At 30.1% G+C, this 26768-nt stretch overlaps 1 protein-coding gene across 4 annotated transcripts in view; it reads right to left on the bottom strand.

The window, feature by feature from the left end:
- Window positions 1-26768, bottom strand: part of LOC112688762 (Down syndrome cell adhesion molecule-like protein Dscam2) — a 366044-nt gene that overhangs the window by 322056 nt on the left and 17220 nt on the right. For 3 of the 4 annotated variants that reach the window (XM_025562115.1, XM_025562116.1, XM_025562112.1), the window contains exon 1: window positions 2136-2235. The gene's annotated coding sequence lies outside the window, so the exon portion shown is untranslated. Of the gene's footprint in view, window positions 1-2135; window positions 2236-21425; window positions 21491-26768 lie in introns of those variants that run through there. The other variant, XM_025562113.1, reaches the window with a different exon arrangement.

Here is a 26768-nt window from a genome sequence, read left to right on the forward strand (position 1 = left end):
TGTGTGTGTGTGTGTGTGTGTGTGTGTGTGTGTGTGTGTGTGTGTGTATGGACGAATATAAAAATGCGTTTGGATTCTATTCAAAGCAAACGCACACTTGTTAGGAACTTGCATTTACATAATTAACCTACACAGTAAGCACAGGCATATTAATGCTTTAACATGTGTTAATAGATTTCAATCTTCTTTGTAAAATAAACTAATATCAAAGTCATTAAAAATAAATACCCTCACAAATTCATATCGTACTGTTCGGGCAAGAAACTGATTATGAAATTGAAAGCGAATAGTAAACCTAAGTTTGTAACATAATATTTACTAACATATTAATTACTACTATTAATTAATATCGAATGCTCCGAACCGCGTAACAGATAGAATACAATACGCGTTAATATTTCATTATTATTCATTTATTTATTTTATTTTATTTTATTTTTTTATGTGTTATCAATATTATTACTAAATTAAAAAAAACTAAAAATTAAATATTACTAATAAATCACGTTTGTTAATCACAAATTTTCTTTCTTACGGCACGACTGAAAATATAAGACTTTATTGAGTAAAATAGACTTATAGATAATACGCGATTTGTGGGTAGAATATAAAGAGGGGAAAAAATCAAAACGACTGAAACCTTCAATAGAAGGTATAGAAAATACCCGTTTGCGTGTCACACAGTATTGGTTACAGTGTTTAACTGCACGTACACCTTAGACACACATCACATATAGTGCGTCGATTGATTTCCTATTTAGAACATACCAACATTTCTATAGATTCATCTGGTGTTATTTATATTATTTTAAAAATAAAATGTTAAAAAAAAATAAAATTTTTTCTTAAAAATTATTAAAATTAATTTAAAGAATAAATACATAGATTTATAGTTAAATTTACGGGAATAGTATGAAATTTGATTAAACTTGTAATTTAATCTAATAATTAAGTTATCTATCAATTAAAGAATTAACAGTTTTAATACACGTCGAACATTTTTCATCAGTACGGTGTATATTGTACTATTGTAACTCAAAAAAAATTTTTTCCTAATTTATTTGTCATATGTTCTTTAAAATATTCCATATTATTTATAGAATTGGTATATAGTCATAAATTTATTTATTTAATTATAATAAATATTTAAAAAAAAAATTGTTTATATTTGCATTTTCATACATTGGAATATATTAATAATAAGTATCCTATATTTTATATATATATATATATATATATATATATAGAATATTGTTTTTTTTTCATGTTGTATAATTAAATTGTTCATAATATTATATTTTAACTCTACCACCACCACAAGCATTTGCTCATAGGTGGTAGATATTTTATTATAAATTCTATATTTAGCTTATCATACGAGTATAATAAAAACAATATAGAAAAATTATAATAACTTTATACTTCTTTCTAAATTCCAATCGAACCGTTTGATTATTAATCATCAAATGTAAACATCACATATTTTGATTATACGTAAATATGATGAGTTACAGATGAATACTACCAGAATGAATTTTGAAAAAAATCGTGGGAGAACCGAATAAATATTATAAGCAATATTGTTCCCGAACAAATGTTTAATACCTCAAATGCCATATAAATAAATTGAATAATATTTTTCATTGTCATTATTGTTATTTATAAAATTAAATATAAACGGTGGCTGATTGAAATTATTATATTTCTCGAGCTAAAGCGAACGAAAAATAGTATACGGAATTTTTCGACTGTGTTTTGATTTGAAAAATAAACGATTACACGTACCGTCGTGAAACTACGCGATGTCGTCGGATTCGTGTGAAAACGGCGTGTTTTTGTGCGCGACGGATCACTGGGCGAGAACCGCAACACGGACCCGTAGTGAGTAGGAAAAAAAAATTATGAAAGAAAGAACAACCCCCCCCCCCCCGCGGTCCACGTGCATTTTTTCGCGCTTTTTATTAGAAATTATGCGCGATCCGTTACAATTGCAAAGTAACAGTACACAAACGTTTACTATAATTAATGTTTACGCGATAATCGCAATCGAATGAATAACGATCTAAGGATCGTAAGAGATCAACGCGATAACATAACATCGTGATAATATCTTAAGCAACGGACTTGGTACTCACCAGATATGCGGTCGGTGGTCGCGTACGAAAACCGTTCGTCCCTCGAGCGGCGTGTGCGCTCGGTGATTGACAGTGACAGAGAGACGACCAGACCAGTCGGCAGATCACGCCGGAATGCCGTAGTCGTCGTCGGCGGCGGCGGCGGTGGTGTCGCGTTTCGGCGTCGGGCGGGGCGCGCGCGCGGTACCGGGGTAGGACGAGTGCGAGGGCTACTGCTGCTGCGTGTAGGGGCCGCGTCTTCCCACCCTTGCGCCCCCTTCTCCCGACCCTTTGGGCCCTTTACGACCCCCGTCGGGGAGCGGTGGAGACGAAGGCCTGCGACTCGCGCGCAAACTCCGCGTCCAACTACCGTTTACCCCTGACTTGACCAATCACGTTCGTCTGTCCGTTGAGGTGTACGTGTACTATACGTTCATCGTACACGCGCGCGTACATCAAGTAAATCAAGTAGTATGTGTGTGTGCATGTGTGTGTGTGTGTGTGCGTTTGTGTGTGTGCATGTGTGTGTATGTGTGTGTGTGTGCGTGTGTGTTTGTGTAAGTACGCGCGCGCGCCGTTCGAAGACTACTGCACCACGGAAACCGTAAGATTACCGGTCCGGGCTTGAAACGGTCGCCGCCACCTTAGGCCCTTTTAGGAACTTCCTACTTTCAGCTTGAGTCGTAATGCGAGAAATAAAATAAAAGTATCGTTTTCCACAATATGATATCATTTTGTTCGATATGATTCGTACTACTCATTTCGTATTATTATGTGCTACCCGACTACTTTAATTGTATAGCTCACAAGTAGCGGGTGAACTGATATCGTGGACGACGAATAACTTCGATTACATTCCAGAGTCAAGCACTCGTATATTTTATATCGCGTAAGTTTAACAAGCGCAGGCCACGAAGTTAACCAACGTATCAAGCTCGTGTATCACTAACTTGTATATCAAACTCGTTTTTATTATAACCATTATGATTGATACGTTTAAAAAAAAAATGTGTGAATCTTCTATTTAATATGCAGCAACGCAAATGTATGAACGATACGTTTGATTTTATCCTCTTTATAAATTGTTACACCCCCTACCCTAGGTTTTGGGTCGGACGTCGGCTAAAAAGTATTCAATAATACTGCGCTTCACTACCTGTTATGATAGCGCCTCGTTCGCGTCCATAGGTCATACATTTTTTCGGGCACTTTTTAGCTCGAAATACGAATTGGTTTGTCCACGCGAGTTTTTAGATCCTACTTGCAGCTTTTGGCAGAGTCATAAGGGTTTTATTGAAGCAATGGTTTCACGACTAAAAGAGGTGAATAGGTAGTGTTGTGCGATAGAAAAGTTGAATGCATAATTTGCACCATTGACATAAAATATTATTATGCATTATCTTGTTTGGACCCGTTAATTTTAATATTTATACATCTGCAAGTACAATTGAATTGTAACTTGTGAATTTGGCTTGGAGCAAATATTCGATAAATAGGCTTCCCATACTTCCCGGTTTTAAAGGCATATCCCAGCGTCTCGGCCGATCATTCAGTTTGTCCCGGTTATAAAAGCTGAGAGAAAATAAATTTTAATATTATGTTATTTTAACAATAAAACATATAATAGTATTCTACATTATATTACGGTTATCAGCATGGTTACACACAATAAAAATGTATTTTTGTATTAGCCAATATTATATATTTAAATTACAAAATTATATACATAATTCTGTTTCCATATGGAGGTTATTTAATATGATGTTCCGATTTAGGGATTTTAAAATCTGGCAATCCTATCAAATACACGTAACTGCTTCATTGGAAAATAAACTTTCCGTTGCCATTACTTACAGCAAGTCATATTCGGTTTAATTTTTTTGGTTTTTTTAACAAATCCACGTGATAACGTTTTTTTCACAAATATGTTTATACTTTGGTCGCAATTCATACATACTCTGACATAATTCCCTAAGTAATTATCAAGTAATTATACAAGTAATTATCTGAGAATGTAGTTTGAAATATGCAAGTTATGCAACGAATTGATTGGTGAAACTCTTTAAGTACATTTTTTTCATTCCGATTTTAAAAAACCTAAGTTATTAATTAACCGACTACCCAGAAAATCCTTTTCCTACTTAAGGAGATTCGGTGTAGAGATAAACGTTTTTGAGGCCAGGCTTATGTAGAACACAAATCTCTGAACTCCGAAGTACGGCGTGCATATTTATGTTGTATACACACATTGCCAGGTAATGTCAGCTAATTACCAGTGTATACTGATGTGAGTTGTTTACGGCAAGACTGCTGGCTACTGCAAAGGGGTTAGTAATATTCTTTATGACTCAGCATATAAGTTGAACGGAAGATATATAACGTCACACGTTATGAATAAACAATGTTATAGTGGAAACTTCTTTTCGCCGTCGCAGTTCGCGCGAATTCTCGTTCTCTCGATTAACATCATTATGAAAAATATATCGTAGTATTATAATATCAAGAGACACGTTACATCTGTACATTATAAATCCTTCAGAAACTAAAATCCATTTGTCTTCTTTGATTTGACAACGTCATAATGTGTACATCGGTACAATATCGAAATAAAGATAAAAAATAAAAATTAACGATGGTAAAATTATAGTTTTCACTGTACTATTTATTCGTTGCTCATTTAAAACATTAAAAATAATAATGGTAGTAATTACAATGAGCAGTAGACACCTAAAAAATACGTCTGAAAACCGAATGTCGACAAAAATGAACAACAGAATCATCAACCAGTAGCGAAATATAATTACATTTTTTCTTTCTCTCTTTCAGCAAATAAATAACAATCAATCAAAACCAATGTCGTAACTCGCGATCCGTAAAAACAAGCCGGCAATCAAATATAATATCCACGTAATATATATTCTTATACATCAAAAAAAATGGAACTTTTATTCGTAGTCGCGTAGAGTTTATTTACGTGTACCCATTTATGCGATTGAAATGTCGTCATAACGTCAAATGAAGAATTAATAAAATTTCATTACGGCTAATGCCTAGTACCGTACCACGATGCACGATTTTATTAGTCTTTATACTCGTCACGAAAAAGACGCATAATGAGGGAACCCAATACTTAATAATGAATACTAGACGGCGAAAACGATATTTACGAAATGTTTTTCTTTGATGTTTTTTTCATTAAAAAGGGCGAAGGTAATCATTTTGACGGAAAAATAAATAGTTCGTTTGGGCGAATAAAATTATTTTTACCAGCTTGAGGTAAGAATTTAATAATGCAGTTATCGGACACTTTGATACTGACCATATAATTATTAATAATTACTAACCACTATTATCGAAAACAATATTACAGACATACAGTAAAAATTGTACATCAAAACGCTTCATAGCACTAACCTGGTTCATCGTGCGAGTAAAATGCATTAATTAACCGTACATTTTAAACATTAGTTTCAATATTTCTTTTGGATTCAAATATTGAACATATTTTAACGACCAAAAAAGGGAAAAGATGCATAGCTATAGAACAATACAAATACTCGAAATCAAATGAATTACAAGACGGAACATTTTCAATTTCGCTGTATGAACGAAAAACGTGACGTAAGTTTTTTAACTTGTTGTAATATAAAAATTATATTAAAGATGACAACACAAGCACATAATCATGGCCAGAATTCAAAGAGATCTTTAGCTGTAGATATAATTATTCTAAAAGAAAAGCTGTTGAAAATTCACTTGAAAAATCAAATAAAAATTATTAAGAAACAATTATTAGTAGATAACTCTGGAGTTTAGGATGAATTTATTTATTCTGATATTAATTTAATAAGATGATAAATTTATCGTAGCAGAAAATCATTGTACCTTATAAATGCCCAAACATAAAAATGAGTCATTTGATCAACTGTATATATACAGTATAAATGAATATTATAATATATATGTATATTATAATATTCAATCAAATATCAAATACAAAAATCTGAAATTTTTTTTCTTAAATGAGCAAAAGTTAATAGTTATTATAACTTGTAGTGACAATTTAGAACTTTTTATGTAAATCTCAAATTGTCTTTAGAGATGGAACATTTTCATATTGTTTCAAGTATTTCTGTCAACTATACGTTGCATATATATACACACAATTATTAAAAACCAGTAGCTTATGAATTCTGAACGGCAAAATCAAAAAGTAATTATCTGAGAATGTAGTTTGAAATATGCAAGTTATGCAACGAATTGATTGGTGAAACTCTTTAAGTACATTTTTTTCATTCCGATTTTAAAAAACCTAAGTTATTAATTAACCGACTACCCAGAAAATCCTTTTCCTACTTAAGGAGATTCGGTGTGGAAAACCGTGATACTTGGTGTATGATCCACCCGACGAAACAATACCAATATTTATAAAAAAGTACTAATACGTATTCATTCGCTGAAATGGTATGTTTAGTAAAATATACACTCTCACTAACGGTACGTAACTAATCGCCCAAATAGATCATATTTTGGGTCAATTCATCCAAAGGGTCTACGCCCATTAAAAATCACGTAGATTTTTTTCATTACAATAATGTGATAATTATAACCGTTTTTAAATGTTTACCAAATAAATTTCGTTTGACTATCGATTGATGTAAAACTAACAAGTGAATACCTTCGGGTACCACGGCACCGTAGCAGGTGTACACGGCGTAAACGAAGATCGAATATTCAAAATTACGCGTTAAACCCTAAACGAAAATTATGCGGACAAGAAGGCGTTAGAGTGTGCGGACGTTCGCGGTGAAGGTTTAGAAAAGAGACCGCCGAACGTATTAATTTTACGACCGTCGTCGGGTGACGTAAAATTAATCACCTATTGTGTGCCACAAACTCCGCGGGACCTAGAACTCGGTTAGGTAAAATATTTTATGGTACTTTTCCTCCCACTTTTTCCTTCTTAAGTCGCTTGATTTTTGTATTCAATAAAGTTGCGACCTATGAGTGGGAAGAGGGAAGGCGGCGCTCCGACGAAATTATGTGAGTTATTCGTAACACTCACGCTGTCAAAAACGATATGAAACAATTCGAGAATCTTAAATGTATACACGAACAAGAAAATAACGGGTAATTTCTCGACTCGTATGGATGAAACAGTAATGATTATTTTGTATACAATACTTGGGCGAGTTCAGTTCTCCTTTACGTTACCAGTGATGCTGAGTAGAGGTACTTTAGTACTACTTTACTACTTGAGAAATTATTTGAACCACTTAAATTGAATAGGTGGGTGTTTACTAGTCCTGGTAAAGACAGAATTGTAAATTGTATATAACTATGAATACTCAAGTTACAACACAGTTTCAAATAAAATACATTAACTTACCTATAGCACTTTCACGGAAGAATGCATGAAAAAATTTATTTCTATTTAATAAGAGACATTTAGCTTAAACGATATTTATTTTTATTTAAATTATTTTGATACGAAACGAAAGGAATTGGGAACATTAGAGTGCTGAGTCGAACTCCTGAAGACCGACACGTCTACGCAGCTCTCACATTAGAATCTTTATCGTGTGTTCGATAACGTTGCCGTCCATACGATGACGAAAAATCGGATCACCATAATAAGACTGTGTATCGATGTGTCTAATGAAATTAAATTGAAATGTTACTCGAAGGTGCTGTTTAATCGTGACAACGGTATCGCCTACCGCTGAGGTTACTCATTAACCGTGATCAGCGGCGTATGAACACAATACACTCACGGTTAGGTTAGCCCACGTGGCGTGTACAGAACTGATTAGGGAGTCTTAGGCGTCTTAGCCTCCCGGCACGGACGAAGCCATAAAATTCTGCCACCAGCGGACGCGCGCGCAACGACAGGGGTAGAAATCGAGTTGATGCGTGGCGGAGAGGGTCAGGTACACAAGGTCGGGATTAAAACGACATTCGCAGACGGTCGTGTGCGGTGCAGTTTCGGTAGACTCGCAATAAGCGCGATTGTTTATTATTACTATAGTTATTATTATTGTCCGCGGGACGGCCTCTGCTAGCGCTCCGCCGAAAACCAAAAAGATGCGAAGAATAAAGATCGAAGAAAACAGCGTTTGGTGTTTAAACTTCACATGAGTACGTGCGTAAACTTCGTGGCCAATGGATTAGTTATATGCTACATATTCTGAACGCAGAGCCTTGTTCGTAAAAATATCGAAATCGGATAAAAATCGTGATATCGTTTGGTATTTAAATTTATATTAAACGATTTTATATTGCACTATAATCATGATTATATTTTTTCTTACTCGGACCCGGACAATTTTATTTATTTCCGAGAACGCAAATTATATACCAATGCGATAACGAAATTACGAAGTTCTATGCTCAAAGAGAGATTAAATAGCTTAATGATTTTAACTGCCGATCGAGAAATAGCTATAAATTTAAATACGATACAAATTATTGATGATTTTAAAAACTCAACAGAACACAGAATTATGTTACGACCGATTATAATAATTTATCAAATAGATTTTGTTTTTCATACGACTACGTTTTTGTTTATTTACACTATTTAAATATATTACTAAAACCAAGTCAAGAGTTACGTGTTTAATTTTTATTTATTTTAAATGTTAATTACGAAGACAGCTAAAATAAACAAAAAATGGCTATTCAGTCACTTTGTTTTGAAGAAAACTATGTTAAATTTAAAAATTTTAAATTACCTAAACAGTTATTTAGATATTTGTGTGTTTGTTTTACCAGAATTTCGAACTCTTAAAATTACTTTCAGTGGAGGGGGGAAACTACCCAACAACGGTATGAGTGCAATAGAGTTTTTAGCACCCCTAATTTAAATGTAGCACTCTCGTTTTTTTCAGATCTATATAATCTATAGTAATTACAGTGAAATATCGTTCAATTTTATTTTTAATAGTTTCAGCACCGCCAATATTTGGTCTCTAGTTGCACCCATGGTCGCGCCCCGACGCCGCATGTGAAATCGGTTGTGTTAAACCCACACGCTTCGTTGAAAGTTTGTGAAAGTTCACATAGCTTGCGTGAATCCTGATCTGGTTTCCGAGTGGTATCTTGGTTAATTGAGTTGCTTAGCTATTAAAATGTTCAAGTTGTTGGTGGTCGGAACGTTATAATATGAAGGTATACTTTATTCTCCTTCGTTTAAATGGTATATTTATATAACACTGGTGCAACCCGTAATGTATGCCTTGAACAACATGTACGATGAGTAACGCGAAAGGTATTGTAATCTCATATTGATCACTCGTATCGACGTATAATCTTGAATACCTACTCATCATAAATTCTTTTTTATCGCATCAACACCCTATAAACCCAAGTTTTCACGTATCTCACCAACTTTTCGTAATTCATTATTCACATTAGTTCACTACGTGTGTCGATAAACAATGTCCATTGATACGCGGCATAGCATTAGTTATTATCGATTATTATATATGCGCGCAACGGGAAACTTTGCCAGGATTAAGATTACTTCGGTAAACGTGTACGATACATTTATAAACGAGTAATATCCTGTGAGCGCATGAACCAAATGTCGATAGTAAAATAGCGGTTTTATCGTATGGTGTTATTGTATGAACTTATTTCACTCGCCGTGAAACTTTACGAGCCATCGCAAAAGCTTGCAGATGGTATATAAACGTTAATGATAATAATAACAACAATGATAATGTTATGATAAAATATAAAACCGCTGACAAGATGGTACAAATCATAATACGGTTCATATAATACTTTATATTTTTTCTTAACCAATGTTGTAACCGTGACATTGTAGTGACGCCACAAATTCATGTCGTAAAATCTGGTAACGCGGTTAGTAATAATGTTTGACATTATTATTCAACGATTACAAACTTAAAGCTCTTTCCTCGGGTGAATTCGAAGAATTTGATAAAGAACGAAAATCATCCACGTATCTGGTATCTGCGAACAGACCACATCGATAATAGCATAACCAGGACTTATTCCAAGGATTTTTACCTACCGCCCAAACACTGAAAAGTTTGTTTTATGACATTTATTTGGATTATAATATTTACCCTCTCTCCAAATAAATTGTACATCGATATTTTGGAATTTTGACTTTTTTTGAAAGTCAACTGCCCTTTTGATTTTTCCTACTACCCAATTTGGGTCGTACTGCCCGTTAGAATAAAACTTGAATATAACAAAGCGTTGAGATGGGAGTAAACGATTTGTATTATATCATCAATCGACCGAAGTTAATCAATGAATCGCGTCACATACAGGTATATTGCACACATCGGATACGTCATGTTCGACAATCAAGGGAAGACGTTTTTCAACGCAAGTCGATGTCAGCGAATTAAGGTCATCACGTGGACGTAAATCGATTTATTGCATTTTTTTTTTTTTTTAATATACACATTGGATAGGACATTTTATTATCCAAAGTCATAAGCAAATTGTCTATCAGTCTTGTAACAAAATACGAAGAATACGAAGTGTGCAGTCTAGAGTGTTTAAGAGCTTTTTTTTTTTTAAACAACACACGTAGGTTTCTTGGTATAATAGTAGCTTAAAAAATATGCAATGAATAAGTAATTAGATTTTCTTTAAATCTATTTTTTAACTGTGCAGGTTTTTTTTTTCGATTCCTATAATCAGTATAAATATTATATATATAATAAATTTATAAATTTAGCAACATTTGATTATTTCAATTATTTTTTTGATTTTACTCATCGTATTCTATAATAGTTATTTTTATATCACGATTGATCGTTTAAAATTATTGTTATATTGAATAATTGTGGTGCGAACTGTGCTTTTTGTGACTCCGTTGTCTCATTTTATCTCGTATAATGTTTTCTATTCTCATTTTGGATAAATTTACTTCCTTAAGCTTAATATTTCTTACTCATGTTCATGTAAGTTAATTTCAAAAAACCCAGTGAATAACAGTATTTTAATTATTATAGTTATCTTAACTTATCATACATAAAGTAAATGACTCACAGTTATACAATTATACAAAATACACAGAGCACTGCCCGAGCAAAAACAGAGCACTAGGCAAAATCAAATTTTGCCGCCTCAAAAAAAAAAAAAGCTCTTATTTTAACTTAGCCCCTCCTCCTATTTTTTATGACATATCTGTATAAATAAAAATTGTACTTTTTTATTTTATGTATAAAATTATACGTAGAAAAACTTAAAATTGATTTATATAGTTATTACTCAAAACCTATCACTATCGCGGCTATCGGAAATTGCGGAAGTGATTGTGTGGTTATTTATACTTTTGGAATAATTGTAAACCCTCAGCGTAGGCCGTAATATGAAGTAATATAATAACTTTAGCCAATATTGTTGTATTATATAGTTAAGTGGTCTTCACGATTGAATTCATTTAAATATTTTTCATATAAAACACCGATAGAACTAAAAAAAAATGTACAAGTCAATTTTGAAAATGCCGCCCCTACTAAAGTGCCGCTCTAGGCAGGTGCAAAGCTCGCCTATACCTTGAGCCGGCCCTGAAAATACAACACACAAAAGCGTTAAACTAAAGATCGTCAAAACATAACTGTTCAATTTAATATAATAATTATTAGCTCATAGGTTAAATAATTTGAAATAAATGATATGCATATCTATAATATATAATTAACCAACTTATTTAAATTAATAAATTAATAAATTAAATTAATAAATTTTAATTTATTAAGATTATTGCTGGAGTGTGAAGGATTACATAATTTTATCCAAATTCACGTAGAAATTCGTAATTGCAAGTACCAACACAACAACATCCAAATTTTTATTTCCTAGGACTATTTATAAATGATCCAGGAATAAACTAAGTATTTATTATAGTTAATAAAATAAATAAATATAAGATTTATGTTATTAAACTATTATAGATTACACGTATTTATAAATGATACACAAATAAAACATACTGATAAGTTGAAGTTATAATCACACATATCATATACACTGTGTTTTTTACATTAAATTTCCTATTTATTATTTATAATGCGTCAGCATATTTCATACTCTTGCAAGCATAGAATTAAATTGGTTGCAATAATTTTATTTTTAAAATAAATCTCAAGATGTCAACAAATAGTGAACTACAAGAACCGTAATTAAATATGAAAAAAAAAATACTTTGTTCTTTGAACCTACTATTATTATAAGCGTTATATTACAATGCCAATTGTACTTGTTACGATGGTACTTACGTACAACATACATACTATGAACTAAAATACGACTAAACGAAAAATTATTATTCATACACCAAATACTTTTATGCGATGTTGGGTACAGGTTAAAGATATTTTTTTTAACTCGTTAAGTTTATTTAAAGCCAAGCGCTCACCAAAGTAACGTGCGTGTGGCGTGACAAGTGATGTAGCTTAGTGGCGCGTGCATCCAGCACGTTACTTTGTATCAATACAATATAATAAATAGATTTAACGCCAATGAAACTAATACAATAGTGATATGACAAACGGCATGTTACATCGGTGTCATTCAAATGCAGCATGTTTCATTTTACATTACGTGCCACTTATTTGTTCTAGTGACAAGCGGTTAGTAATTGATTGTATTTTTATTTATTTTCTTAATTTTTGAAAGTATAAGATAAAAATGAAAAACTATTTAGATTTAAATATACTTTTTTTTAGTATAATTGAAACCAATCCATGTATTTATAATCATATTATTTCGGACTACAGCAACAAGAACTTAGTCGACAATTCTCGGGAAAAGATTTTATGAATAATAATGCATATAATATTAATTATAATTCCACTTGGTAGACATTTTCTACATAAATGTTGTTTTGATCAATTATTTTATTTCATAAAATTATTGGAATCGCTCTGAGTAGGTGTACAACTATTTGACTACATCAAAAACACTGCGTTTAATTTTTTGATTATTTTTCCAATATAGATGAAACCAATACCGTCTTTTTTATATTATTTACGTTTTAACATTGATCAAATTCACAAAATATCAAAACATTATAGTCGTTTGATGAAGGAAACATAGAGACTACGAGTGTTACTAATTACGAATTACTAATTACTAGATACATAAGTAGGCGTTGAGTCACAACACATGTAATTTTGTTGTTACACGTCCGCTACATCACACGTGATTTTACTTTGATGGACGCTCGGTATAAGAAAAACTAAGTTAATGTAAGTTTAAAGTTAACTATTATTTTTTTTTAACTTCTTAAAATTAAAAATTAATGAAAAAAAAAGTTTTAACTTTCTCTTCTGTATTAAAAATAGCATTTTTACAAATTATATTGATTTGGATATTTTTTAAGCTAGGAGAGCATTTAGAAAACAAAGCATCGAACATTTAATAAATTCTTCCATCACTCACCAAAAGTATAGCTAAAGTTGAAATAATTTGTACATATTTAATCATTAAATAGTGAAGTACAAATGTTGAACTGAAGTATTTTTATAAATACAATTGGTTATTTATTATTAATATGATACTTCGATATATGGTACACCTATTTAATATAAATATTATATATTCACATTTATTTTATTAATTTAATTCCACTTATTTTTGTATGAACGGTATAAAAACAATTTACATTAAATACATAAATAACTTCAAGTAAACTCCATATTAATTCTTCTCATTTTAATAATACTATCGACTAGTATTATACAAACTATTGAAATGCTATTATAACAATATATCTCAGATAAATAAATAATATTGATAATAATTATATTAAGTTTCTTTCTTTGAAAAAAATAATATGATTAATTTGCAGCACGTCCAAAAAGGTATATACATATTTAATTTGCCCCACAACCGATACCAAATAGTACTATATAATTTACCACACAAATTTGTCTAAATAGATTCATTATTTCGTCATAGTACTCAATACATTTATTTTATTTTTTATTATTTTCTGAGAAGTGTATAATAATTTATAACACAACTAAAATTATTATTTGTAAATTTGAGATAAAATAATAAAAATAATTTTAAATATTAGCTGAAACAAAATAGTTTTTGTGCTTATAAAAATCAATATAATTGTGTTAAACAATATATATGTTAACTTATTAATTAATTTATTATAGTATAATTTGGTCGAATAGGCGTAATTAGACCTACGGGTATGTAACGCAAATTATATTCTGAGAAGATACCACGTGGCTCAAAATACATACTTAACATTTACTATCTGTAGGTGACACGAATTACCACTGCCCAATTTTTTCACATTTACATAAATTTAACTTGAACTTAATACGTTATACATTAATATAGTTCCTTAATAAATTAAAAATAATTTCCAAAATAAAGCAACGAATAATTAGCTCCGTTAATGTTTTAACTTAATTTTAATTCTTTACTTGTAATATCAAAAAGCCGAACCTTGAATTTATGTGTTATTTAAAAATAATTTTGAAATCTGTCAAATCATTAAGACCTGTTACAATGATATATTTTGGATAACAAACGTGCACAGATTGTTCGATAATCGACCTACTGATCGATTAGAAATATATCATTCATTCGATATATATTCCGTTTCGGTTTTGCGACAAACGGATCATTTATAACACTTAGTGCCACGAAATTTTTTTTTTTTTTACTTCCATTTTAATAGAAAGTATAATAATAATTAATATTAATATTTAATGCGAAAAATTATTCATCGTAATTGCAGATTCACAAAATAATAATTGCATAGCAGACAGCAGATTCGGTAATTTTCGTTTCCTGTCATCCGGTTTGAAAAAATACCAATGTCAAATCCTTTAACATTCTAGAATGTCGACTTTTTCCGAATAATTAATACACAGACTATTTCACCTTGAGAACGTTTAGCAGTCCCGTTTATGTAAGATATTTAATGAATTTTACCGTTTCGGGTATACAATTAAATCGTACGAAAGCGTCGTAATATCGTATTCACATCGTTATTATATCAATTTATAAATCGTAAAAAAACAATAAAAAAAAAAAAAAAAAACAATAACCATTTTAACATATTCCTAGTTTTATAACCGTAAGCTTTGAATGTGCTACACTTTGAGCGCTTTACTACTCTTTGACCGGGAAGAATTGTGAAGTATATGCGTACGCAATAGGGTCGTGTCCTTCTGGGGTCACGCCAATTCCACAACAGCTACGTGATTTAAATCCGATCGCGTATTGAGTTTTTTGCTTCGATATTCCAACACACGGTGCTCCGTCGTTACACGGCTAGGGTACAAATGTTATCATTACTTCAAACTGTTTCTGGGTTCTCTTGCCGAGAACCCTCATCCCGGTCGACTGTTAGCTCGAATCGTTCGCGCGAAACATTATTCACTTTGCCCTGCTGCTGTGCATGTCGTTGAGACGGAGATCGATGTTCATTGGAGTGCATTTTCAGTGCATCTGCAGCCCCGGCAGACGGGGTTTGCGTAGTTCGCGGAGGTTCGGCGCGTGCACGTGTGCCGAGAGTAAAAACCGCATTAGTCATTTGTATTCCCAGACGAAGACTCCTGCCGGCCGTCCCTCCTACCCCGTAACGACCCCGCAATACTCCTCCGGTACGTGTAGTATCTCACGTGGAAACTCTGCGATGCGATGTAGCACCGAGTGAAATATTCGATTAGACCATGAAGACGTGCATGGTACACACGCGTCACGTCGTAAAAGTATCCTGCATGCAAATCGATCATCTGACCGAAAACATAACGCGATCGAGGTCTGCGATTCATGCACAACCCTGATTGTACTTGCCCCAGCTGCGTGGACATTTAAAATACGTTTCAAACGGCTTCAATATCATACGCGCAAAACTGTTCGAATTTAATTTTATCGTTATCGCTATTATTATTTTTATACGTGCAAATTGTTTTTCCTACAAACGAGTGCTGAACCATGTTGGCCGTTTTTTTTTTTTTGCTGTTTTTTTTTTTTTTTTTTTTTTTTCAACTGTATTTTTAATTGAATAACGAAAATAGTTTTTTTTACCATTTTCTATGAGAATAATTTATTTGACAAACTATTATACAGGTTATAGCAGTTATGATGAGCGTAGTACCCTTATTTGCGACTCAAAAAAAAAAAAAAAAAAAATGTACAGCTCAATTGCGCACACAAATTTTATATTAACGTAGCACTGGTTTGCGTAAATTAACTGTAGCAAAAGTTTTTAAATTGTACATTTATTTTATTGATACATCTAAACAACAAATCACCTGATTTTAAGAACATAGAAATCCTTATACTCACTATACTTATAGTATTCAATATTAAAACGTTTTCCACTACGCATTTCAAAAACAATTGATATTTGAATTATATAATATAAAACTACACGAAATTAAATGACTAAAACACTGGCAACTCGTATCTCGGTAGCATTACACGTTCAACTAAAGTAATATAATAACACAAAACGTAGCCGGAACATAAAACGTAGCCAGTTAATAAAAAACTTTTGGGATCACGAGTATCTTATCGAAATGTTTAAGATTAATCGTATCATCATAAGGCACTGCAAGTTACAACAAGAATGAGATTTAATGGTAGTACGTAAAATGAGTTGTCATTTTTCAGGTCAACATTTGTATTAATTGGTTTTCACCTTTTACGTTGTTTACAAACGAATTGCCAGTTTCTAGATAAAAAAATGTGTACAGTGCATAAACTAGCATCACCGAGCAAATATATACACATGCAACAAATCAAATAATTAATAAATTATCACGAATGATCAACCGTCTTCCGATTTGTTTTGTGAATTTAAATAATAAATTTGTTTAAACTTTCCACGAGTATCAGAAAATTAATTAATATCACATATAAAGGATATCGTTAAAAAATTTATTGGTAAACCAATAAGAACAAAATACACTTGAATTCACTTTTTTTAATGTAAAATTCAATGAACGTAAGACGTTTTGTAAGACAATTATTTTCATTTGAAAAATTACATCCGAATAATCACATTAAAACGGTTTTAAATGTCGAGAAGAAATAAAAAGTATAATGCACGAGATAGATTTTTTGTTTTTTTTTTTTTGTTTTTTAAATGTAATTACTTAAAGTGTGACAGTTTTCTTTTTAATTTTTAAACATGCGTAATCCATTTAAATGAGTTGTTGCGTAGAAATTTACGAATAAAGTCACATAATTTCATCTGAACAACTCAAACAACATTCGTATACGTAAAGATATATAAAAATATACCTATTCATCACAGATCTTTCATTATTATATAGTGAGACTCATTAATAAAGTAATTTAATTTCTCGCCTTCTGCTCAGAAAACCATACACAATGATTCGTATGACCAAGTTTTACTAGTACAAATACAGGTACTGCATTTCAAGATTTAATTTTAACAACTTGCTAAATTCGACGAAAATATCCGTAAAACATAATCGTTATTTTTCCATAATTTTCATCTGCTCATAACCGTTCCATAATAATCATATTAACATGAAATTGCAACTCGCTATATTGATGGTTCTCCATCCACAAACTTGGTGTTACTCGCGTGCTAAAATAATACCAACAACTAAGCGCAATATTACAATTACAATACATGTATACAAACGTGTATGTGTGCGTAATGTAACAATAAACGTAATATATTTAATTATGAAATACTCGTATTCGAAAAATATGCGAAATATAAACACCGCTCTGTAGCAAATTCAATTTCGAAAGAACTACATGTTCCATACACGATATAAAATTACGTAGAATAATACCGCCAATCAAATATTATTATTATTGTTTTCTTAATACACAAATTGTTTTCTTGGAATGCAACATTTTATCCTATCCCGAAGAGAATTATCTTATTTATTTTCATAAAACAAAGTATCCTAATTTTAGATCACACATACACATACAGCGCACACGGAGCATAATTATGAAGACTAAATAAATCTCAAATAAATGTTATGGAGTTTAAATAATATAAGTATTTCGTTAAACGTTTCATAAAAATCATGATTATAATACAATCAGAGATATAAATTTTTCGCTCAACAGATAAATATAAAATATATGTATATTATTAACCGTTAAACAAACAATGTGTGTTAATATAATCTAAACATTTTAGCATTATAATCATCATCAAATATAGATAAATATAACAATACTTATTTTTATCAAGATATAGCTAAAAATAGTTATATTAAATTTTATGTTGATAAAGATAAAAATTAGTAAATTTTTATCCAGATAAATATGAGATAATATCATGTTTAATTTTGAAAATATAATCAAATGATTGGTTAATTTAGTTGTTTGAGTACTTGAATCAACTTTTTTAACGGATTTTAAAAAAAAAAATAGTTTCTATACTAAATTTAAAAGTAAACACTTAAAAAAGCTTAAAAAACTTAATCTCTCGAGTAAAAGACATTTTCCAATCCACTGGTGTCCCATCCGGTGAACTCTCAGCGTGAAGACTTCAACAAATCAAACCCAAGCTTACACTCGAAGGAAAAGGTAAGTGGAATAACACATATATAAATCAATTAACAAATTAACAAATATTATTTCTCCCCTATTAAAACTCCTCTATGAACCCTATAAACTTCCGTTTATTTCTGTATCTCAGAATTAACCTCACGACCACAAATAAAATATATTTCGTAATAATATATTGTCCTCCGTGTACGTCAAGTGGCTGTTGCTATAGGCCAAACTGCAGCTGACACTCTACGTGTCTCGATAGGTTAAGCCAACTCATCTAGGTTTTATGTATTATTACAAGGTAATTGATTAATTATAAGAAAACTGCAAAGTCGCCATTCACAAATGGGTCCCCATCTCCAAGATCTACATCCCCTCTTTCATTATCACCTTAATTTCCTTTATTTTTGGTTTATTACAATATGGAAAAAATATAAATTTAGACTAATAAAAATTCTTTTTTTTTTAATTTATGTATATACATTTTATCTTTTTCCCCAGTGTGTGACGTGTTGAACTCAAGTAAATCGTTTGAATTTGCCCTTTTTCTTTCTTATTGTTGTAATAAAAAAAATTGGGTTTCTGTTTTCATTTTGATATAGTTGTGTGTGCGTGTATGGGTTTGTCATAACCCCAGTGCCACAATAACCGGGTGTGTTGCGTATATCAAATATACGGGCCCATGGTCCACGCCTATAATAAGGCTCAACGATAATATTTGAAAAATATGTAGAAAACAAGAAAATAAAACCAATTTGTAATAATAATTGTTAATGGAAATTGAACATTAATTGATTTATTTGGTTTCCTACACATTATCGTACATCAACGTTCAGTTCCGGATTAAACATTTGTGGGCTCCTGTGCAATTAAAATTTTGGGTCCGACAAAATTATTTTTTACGTACATCATTAACATTACTATCCAATAATTAAAAATAACCGACTATTATTAGTAAATAAAATCATGTTTGTTAAATTTTTATACTTGCAAGAAAAATTAATTAATAATTACATTATTTCTATTTTTTCGAAATAATTTAATTATTATTACTGCATATAACACTTACAAATTAATATATATTATATTTTATAATGATTTTTTATTCGGTAAATTCGTAAATAGAATACAGATATTATTAAATAGAAAAAAATATATAGTATTTCTTTTTCACGGGGCCCTTTAAATGAGTGAGGCCCTAAGGTGGGCGCCTCCTCCGCCCATGGATAATCCAGCACTGTCAACGTTTCATTTACGGTCTGTATAATAGAAATTCAAAATAGTTTGTATACAATTGGTTAAAGATACGGTTTAACAGTGGATTTTGAACACGGGGGGAGGGCCCGATTCATATCATTTATACTCGGGCCCAAATTAGTGTAGCTGCTGAACTGGTCACAGCAAAAAGTCGAGATCTAGAAATATTGATAAGTGAAAATCTTCTAAAAAAAATGATTAACTTTTTCACACGTCACCCAGTGGCGTGGTTATCGACAATACTGATGGCATGGCTATGAAACTACATACCAGATACAATAAGGACTCTTTGGAATTTTTCAACCGCTGAAACGTCGATACGCCATGGTTCAATTACGGTTCAAGAATAATAATAATTATCTTGGCCGTAAACAGACACTTATTATTAGACACCCCGATACACGAGTCCAAAAATCGTGCGTAGCGTATGGTATACTTAGTAAACAAATAATATATTTATTATTTGTAATAAAAACCAACCATCTACGTATTCGTGATTCCCCGTTAATAATAATTCATACTTGTATCAGGAGTTCCTACCGCAGTCATTTTTCAAGCAAAAATCGGTGAAACTATACCATTGGGTATCGTAAAAACTAGAATTTCCGCTTACGGTCTGAGTCCATAAGTCGCATACAAAGATTGATTATTGTATGCTAAGACCTCAATGCATGAATATATAACGAATATTATACACAAGTATTATTTGTCGACATCATTTCCCCAAAGTAGATTACTGACGATTTTGGTGTACGCATGCATGTGATATCATATTATGTGGTATCTATTATTTGAAAGAAAATTAGAATATCTGCAAAAATAACCTGTTAGAAAGTACCATCTGTATGGCGGAATTCGATCAATAGTTATACCAAACTTTAGGATTACTTTAACTTATCCAATAAACATTTCTCGAAAATAAAAACACTTCGTTGTAAACCCGATAACTTATTCTAATTTTATTCTAAAATCCAAACGTATATAATATTTACATATATATGCGTGTTTGTGTGTGTATTTATTCGGAAATATCATAGTGCTCTTTTAATTTTAATTTTGAACATGTTGTAATAACTGTCGTGAGTTGTGAAACGACTCAGTAATTGCACAAATATTAAACTTTTTAACCCTAGCAGTATCGACAGGAAACACTCTAATATAAATATGACACATTGGAACTAATAAAAAAAATAATAATTATTATAAAATTTGTTGGCTTAGACCAAAATAACTATTTTTCAATCAAATGTGATTCCCATCTACATAAAATCCTTTATTAAACAAATCGATTTAATATGATGCTAAACTATAAAGAATTGTTTGATAACTGAAAAAACGCTTGTTTTCCAGTTTTTAACTAGATATATTCCTCTTCAATCCGAATATTTTTATCGAGAATAATATATATATATATATATACATTGTTAACAAAAATTATATTATTTATCTTAATCAACAACAGATTTTATAATTAATATAAACATACTACGATTTCTACGTAAATAACGATAAAAAAAATGAAGACATAATACATACTTAATCGTTTCAATTGTGAACTCCGACTTTTCGACCTCGGTTGTGACTTTGAGATTTCGGTCTACCTAAAAATTAAAATATAACATTATGTCAATATATTAAATGCAACTCGGTCTGTGATAATTGTGCGGGAACATCGAGATGCATCGAGATATTGTGTCAAGTTCATGTGAAACATTGGTCGTAATACTACAATAAATACGTTTTTCATAAAAAAAAATTAATCAAATCCGGGATAAAATTGATAAATATCAATACTTTGATTCTTAGTTTTTTTTTTTTTTTTGAATTTCGATCGACATTCGCCGACAGAGGCGAAAATGAGGGACGTACAACATTGATTAACAGCCTAACCCTCAAATCGACGGACATCGAAATATTTGGTATTATTATAACAAATATTTGTTCGATAACGTCACTGTACGAAAACGTTGTATTTTATATTTACGTTTGTCCATCATTAATATTATTGCACACGCCGATCGATAAACAATATTAAACATATTAAAACATTTTTCCGATGGATTTATTTTTTTTATTTTTTTATTTTTTTTCATTCGTCATCGACTGTGATTGACGAACGTTCGCTTACGCACTTCTACACGCCAATCCTCTCGCGAACCTAATTAGAACAAGTTTGGTATCGGACGAAAAATATAAATTCCATCGGTGTGATAATCGTACGCGAAAATTAAAAATCGATTACTTGTACTCCTGCACGCTTTTTCCGTACTAACCGAATCGTGCGCATTTCTGATTAGAATTAAACAAAAACAATATCAATCAGAAATCCAAAAATGTACAGCAATGTACGCATAAAATTATGCACCCGTTAACAATTTTTTGGATAAATGTGGTCTGTATTGGTTATTTGTCGGTTCATTAGCAATTTCAATTCAATACCATAATCAACCAATCGATAATATGTTAACAATTTACATGTTTAACTATAATTGCGCATAATTTATATTATATTATAATCTATTTAATTATAAAATAATTAATAATATATTAATATTAATTATAATTATATATTAATTTATATTTATCACGCTGATGAGCGATTCCGACATATCGAATTTTTGTAATTGTATTATCTTAAAATACGTAATTGAATACGAATTTTGTAAGCAAATCGGAAAATAAAATAATAAAACAAAGCAATACAAAAATATTAAATAAAAAAGTAAATTATGGCAAACAATGGATAGTAAAAGAAGCTATAGAAATCGAGAAAATGCCCCTAAAACTTTGTATGACATTCGTTAAGGACGGAAAATAAATAATGCGTGGAAATCAATTATCCGCGGAATAAATAAAAAAATAAAAGACGAAAAGAAAACAAATAGAGCAAAAAGTAACGTTATGCCAGAAATCACAACGAAAGAAACGAGTTCAAGTTTTAAATGCAAATATGTATTGATAAATTGCTCGAGTTGGAAAAGTTGGACTGGTCGCATTATCATATACGGATATAACTCAAAAGCTCAGACAAAAGAAAAAGCGGCCAGCTCGCGTAACTACCTGGGTATAACAAAAGATAAGGACGGCGCCAAAACTATAATTACAGATAGGAAATAATTAAAACGTGCAGTATTATATGTTCGAAAAAGGAAATATTATTCCAAGTTAATCAATGAAAACTCAAACCAATTCCTATATCATACTTAGCGATTGAAATTTAAGAATTAATTACGGAAAAAAGAAATAGTACGAATTAATGATATTTTTTACATTTAAATATTAAAACACTTTGACGGCTTTAAAAAGTAATGAACTCTATCATATGAAACCTTATATTTTACAAAAAATTATAAAAATCTCTGGAAAAAAAAACGAGCAATTAAAACATAATAAGAAGAAAAATATGTATCGATCTTTTATTTTTCAATTTATTTTTATTTAAAACATGTCTTTAGTATCTTAGGATAATTAAACCTTGCTTTTTGTCGTTAATTAAATGTGAAACGAACTTGTTTTTCAAATCCTAACATATAACTAGCGTAACAAAAGGTAATCATAGAACACATAAACTTATAACGTAATTCATTTATCTCAGCAATCCAATTTGGAGCGATGGAGCGAAATGACATATCACATGGGTATGACATTACGTATCACTGTAAGAAACAAATAAACTTTATAATAACCTTATACGTGTTTTGAATTTACTGTTTATTTCACCTAAGTCTTATTAGATTATAATTTATGTATTGATAACCCAGTTTTGACATTCGCATAGTATCATAATCAAATAAGCTACTCGTGCATTTCCTAAAGAACAATTATTTGTTGTTTATGACAAAATATTGCATTTTAACTGTAATTATGTTAAATAATTCAAAACATTAATCAGTATTGTAATATAATATATTTACACGACAGACGATTGAATCACCTTGGAGAAATATGAACAGACAAATAAATATTATAAAATATTACAAAATTAACAAACACAAAAATATTTGGTTCAAATTTAAAAAAAAATATATATATATAAACGAAAATCATTATTTATCATCATTTGATTAGTTACATAGAAAGGGATTACTTAATAATAAAACATTACACATGGTAAATAGCCTATCAAATAGTTAAAATATATTTAAAATATATCTTATAAAATTTTTGTGATGAACGCTTCAGAAATAATATTCATTCGTGATGCAGTTGCAATCATTTTTATAAAATTAAATTCTAATCATTTGGATTTGTAATAATATATTATTATTAGAGTAAAGCTTTTTCAACCGATAATAATTTAAAATAACTATTATTTTTTTTTGAAATCATAACTTACAATAATCAAAATAATTAGCTTTGATGTTGCATATAATAGTTATTTTTACTCAAAAATATTTTAGTTGGATAAATTATTATCTATAACAATGCTTTATATTTTTATCTATTGTTATTTGTGGGTGATTATAAAAACACAAAACGAATATAATTAGTATATAATATATCTTGTATATAATAAATATTATGTACAATATTGTTAGTTACACAATTAAGGGCATACACAATTTTCTTTTACTCGCGAAACCTTGTACTATTAAGGTAACAATTGTATAATTCTACTATTATGTCCAGTTTATATATTGAAAGCATAAAACGGTTATCTTAATATTCATGATATTTTAACTCAATCCATGTAATGTTTTTTGGCAAGTTTTTATTTTTTGACTAAAAAAATTAATATTTTCATCGGAATAAATTTGTACTCGGTAAGTTGAAAAAATATTATTCATCATTTTTACGACTGCAATAATTAAAAGTATAGTATTATTTTTTGCTTAACAATAGGAAAATATCGAATTATAACAATTTTGACAGAGCCATAATGCAGTTTATAATTAAAATATTACAGTTTAAGTGCAATTTACCCTATTACCTGTTGTACAATGAGAAAACTAAAACTATAATGATATGTAATAAGTTAGGTGTTATACAATAATAAAAACCAATCAATGACTAAGAAGAAATCACAGCGTTTAAATTTTAAAATTTAAATTTACATATTATTGCATTGATTTTCATAAACGTTTTTTTTTCAACTATTTGTTTGTAATAAGCGTCGGTTCAAATAAATGGTTGAAATTTACATAAAAACACAATACCATGATGTTAATAAACAACGAAAAAAAAAATTATTTTTAATCGATAACCTTAATTCCACCTCAGAAAACACTATTATTCACTGAATTGTTCTAGTGATTTTTTTGATTTTTTTTTTTTTTAAATAAAAATGAATTAGTGTTAACTGCATTTTTCATTTAGAAATTTTAAATAAATCAGCGAAAAATTATGTTTCTGCAACTAACACTATAATTAATTGAGGTAGAACACGATTTTATGTATCATCAAGTTAGAAGATTCGAAAGCCGAGAGCAATTGTCCTTAAAATGGATGAATATGTTATCCGTCAATAACAATCAAAAGCATTAAAAAAACAACCCATTTCCAAATATTGAACACGAAGACAGTGAATGTTCTCTACACATTGGTGTACTTATTTTGCCTATATTTTGCGCCGTATTGAAAAATAACCGTTAATATTGATAAAAAAAATGTTGCAAGTAGTTTTAAGTATTGAAACTGACTAATGAAACTGTAGGACATTTATAAAGTCTACCATACAACTTGAAACACAATCGACAATGGATGTCTGGCTTTGAATTCAATTTTAAATAATTAAAACGGTATCAGATTTTTTTAACGTTTGTTTAAATATTTTAACTTAGTAGTATATAATGTACTTACAATAAACGTAAAACTGAACTGTAATACTGATTTCATAAATCAATTAATCTCTAATTCAATTCCTTTAAACAATAAGATGTGCACTGAACACGTTTTTTTTTTAAAAAATTCATACTGCGGAATCTTCATTTAGGCTGCTAAACCTTATAAGAGATCTTTCTACCCGACTTAATATAAAGCAATATTAATGAATTTAGCATTGTAATTTACTTGCTCGCGTAACATAATAATACACATACTTATTTAAATATCTCAAAATGAAATTGTTTTATTAAGTTGGTACCTACTCAATGATATTTTATTCGTGTAACTCTAATTTTTTACTTAAACTTATAAAAAGTAAAAATTGATACAAATATCAATACGTCGAGAAAAAAAATGTATTTACAAAAATTAGATAATTATATTTATAAAATAAAAATGGAAGGTTAGGTTTTAATATATTTTTTTTTAGTATACCTAACGCGAATCACTTTTTAAAAATCATATATAAAAAAAATCAATTCAATAGTTTTTGATACACATCAATTTGAAAAGAATATTCCTTAGAAATGTTGCTTCTAAATGAGTTACTAAATCAATAATGTGCTTTAATGATTAATTTTATGATGTGTGTTGGTGTATATTTCATAACCAACTTTAACCAAAATTGAAAAACAAATTATTTCCAAAATCTGCAGCTCATTCAACGCGAAAAGAAGGACTGTTTTTAATGTAAAAAAGTATATATATTTTTTTTTTTTATTTCAAGTTGAAACTTCGCTTTTATATTTAAATTTAAAATCAACTTTTTGCTATAAAATGTTAATAAGTTTTAAATTAGTTACTTGAATGCTAAATGCTTATTTTCGTTTGTTTTTTGTTTTATGATCAATAAAGATTTACTATTATGGAGATTTTATAAACTTAATGAATGATCGAACTAGGGACTTACTCTAATTTAATATTCTTTTGACGGTGTAAAAACGCGCGGGATTGCAACACTAAAATTCGTCAACGAATACGAAATCGATGTAATATAAAATAAAATAAAAACTACTAAAACGACTTATAGTCGACTAATCTACATATTTAATGATA

This window comes from Sipha flava, unplaced genomic scaffold (genome assembly GCF_003268045.1).
Source record: "Sipha flava isolate LNK unplaced genomic scaffold, YSA_version1 3_pilon_pilon, whole genome shotgun sequence".
NCBI lineage: Eukaryota > Metazoa > Arthropoda > Insecta > Hemiptera > Aphididae > Sipha > Sipha flava.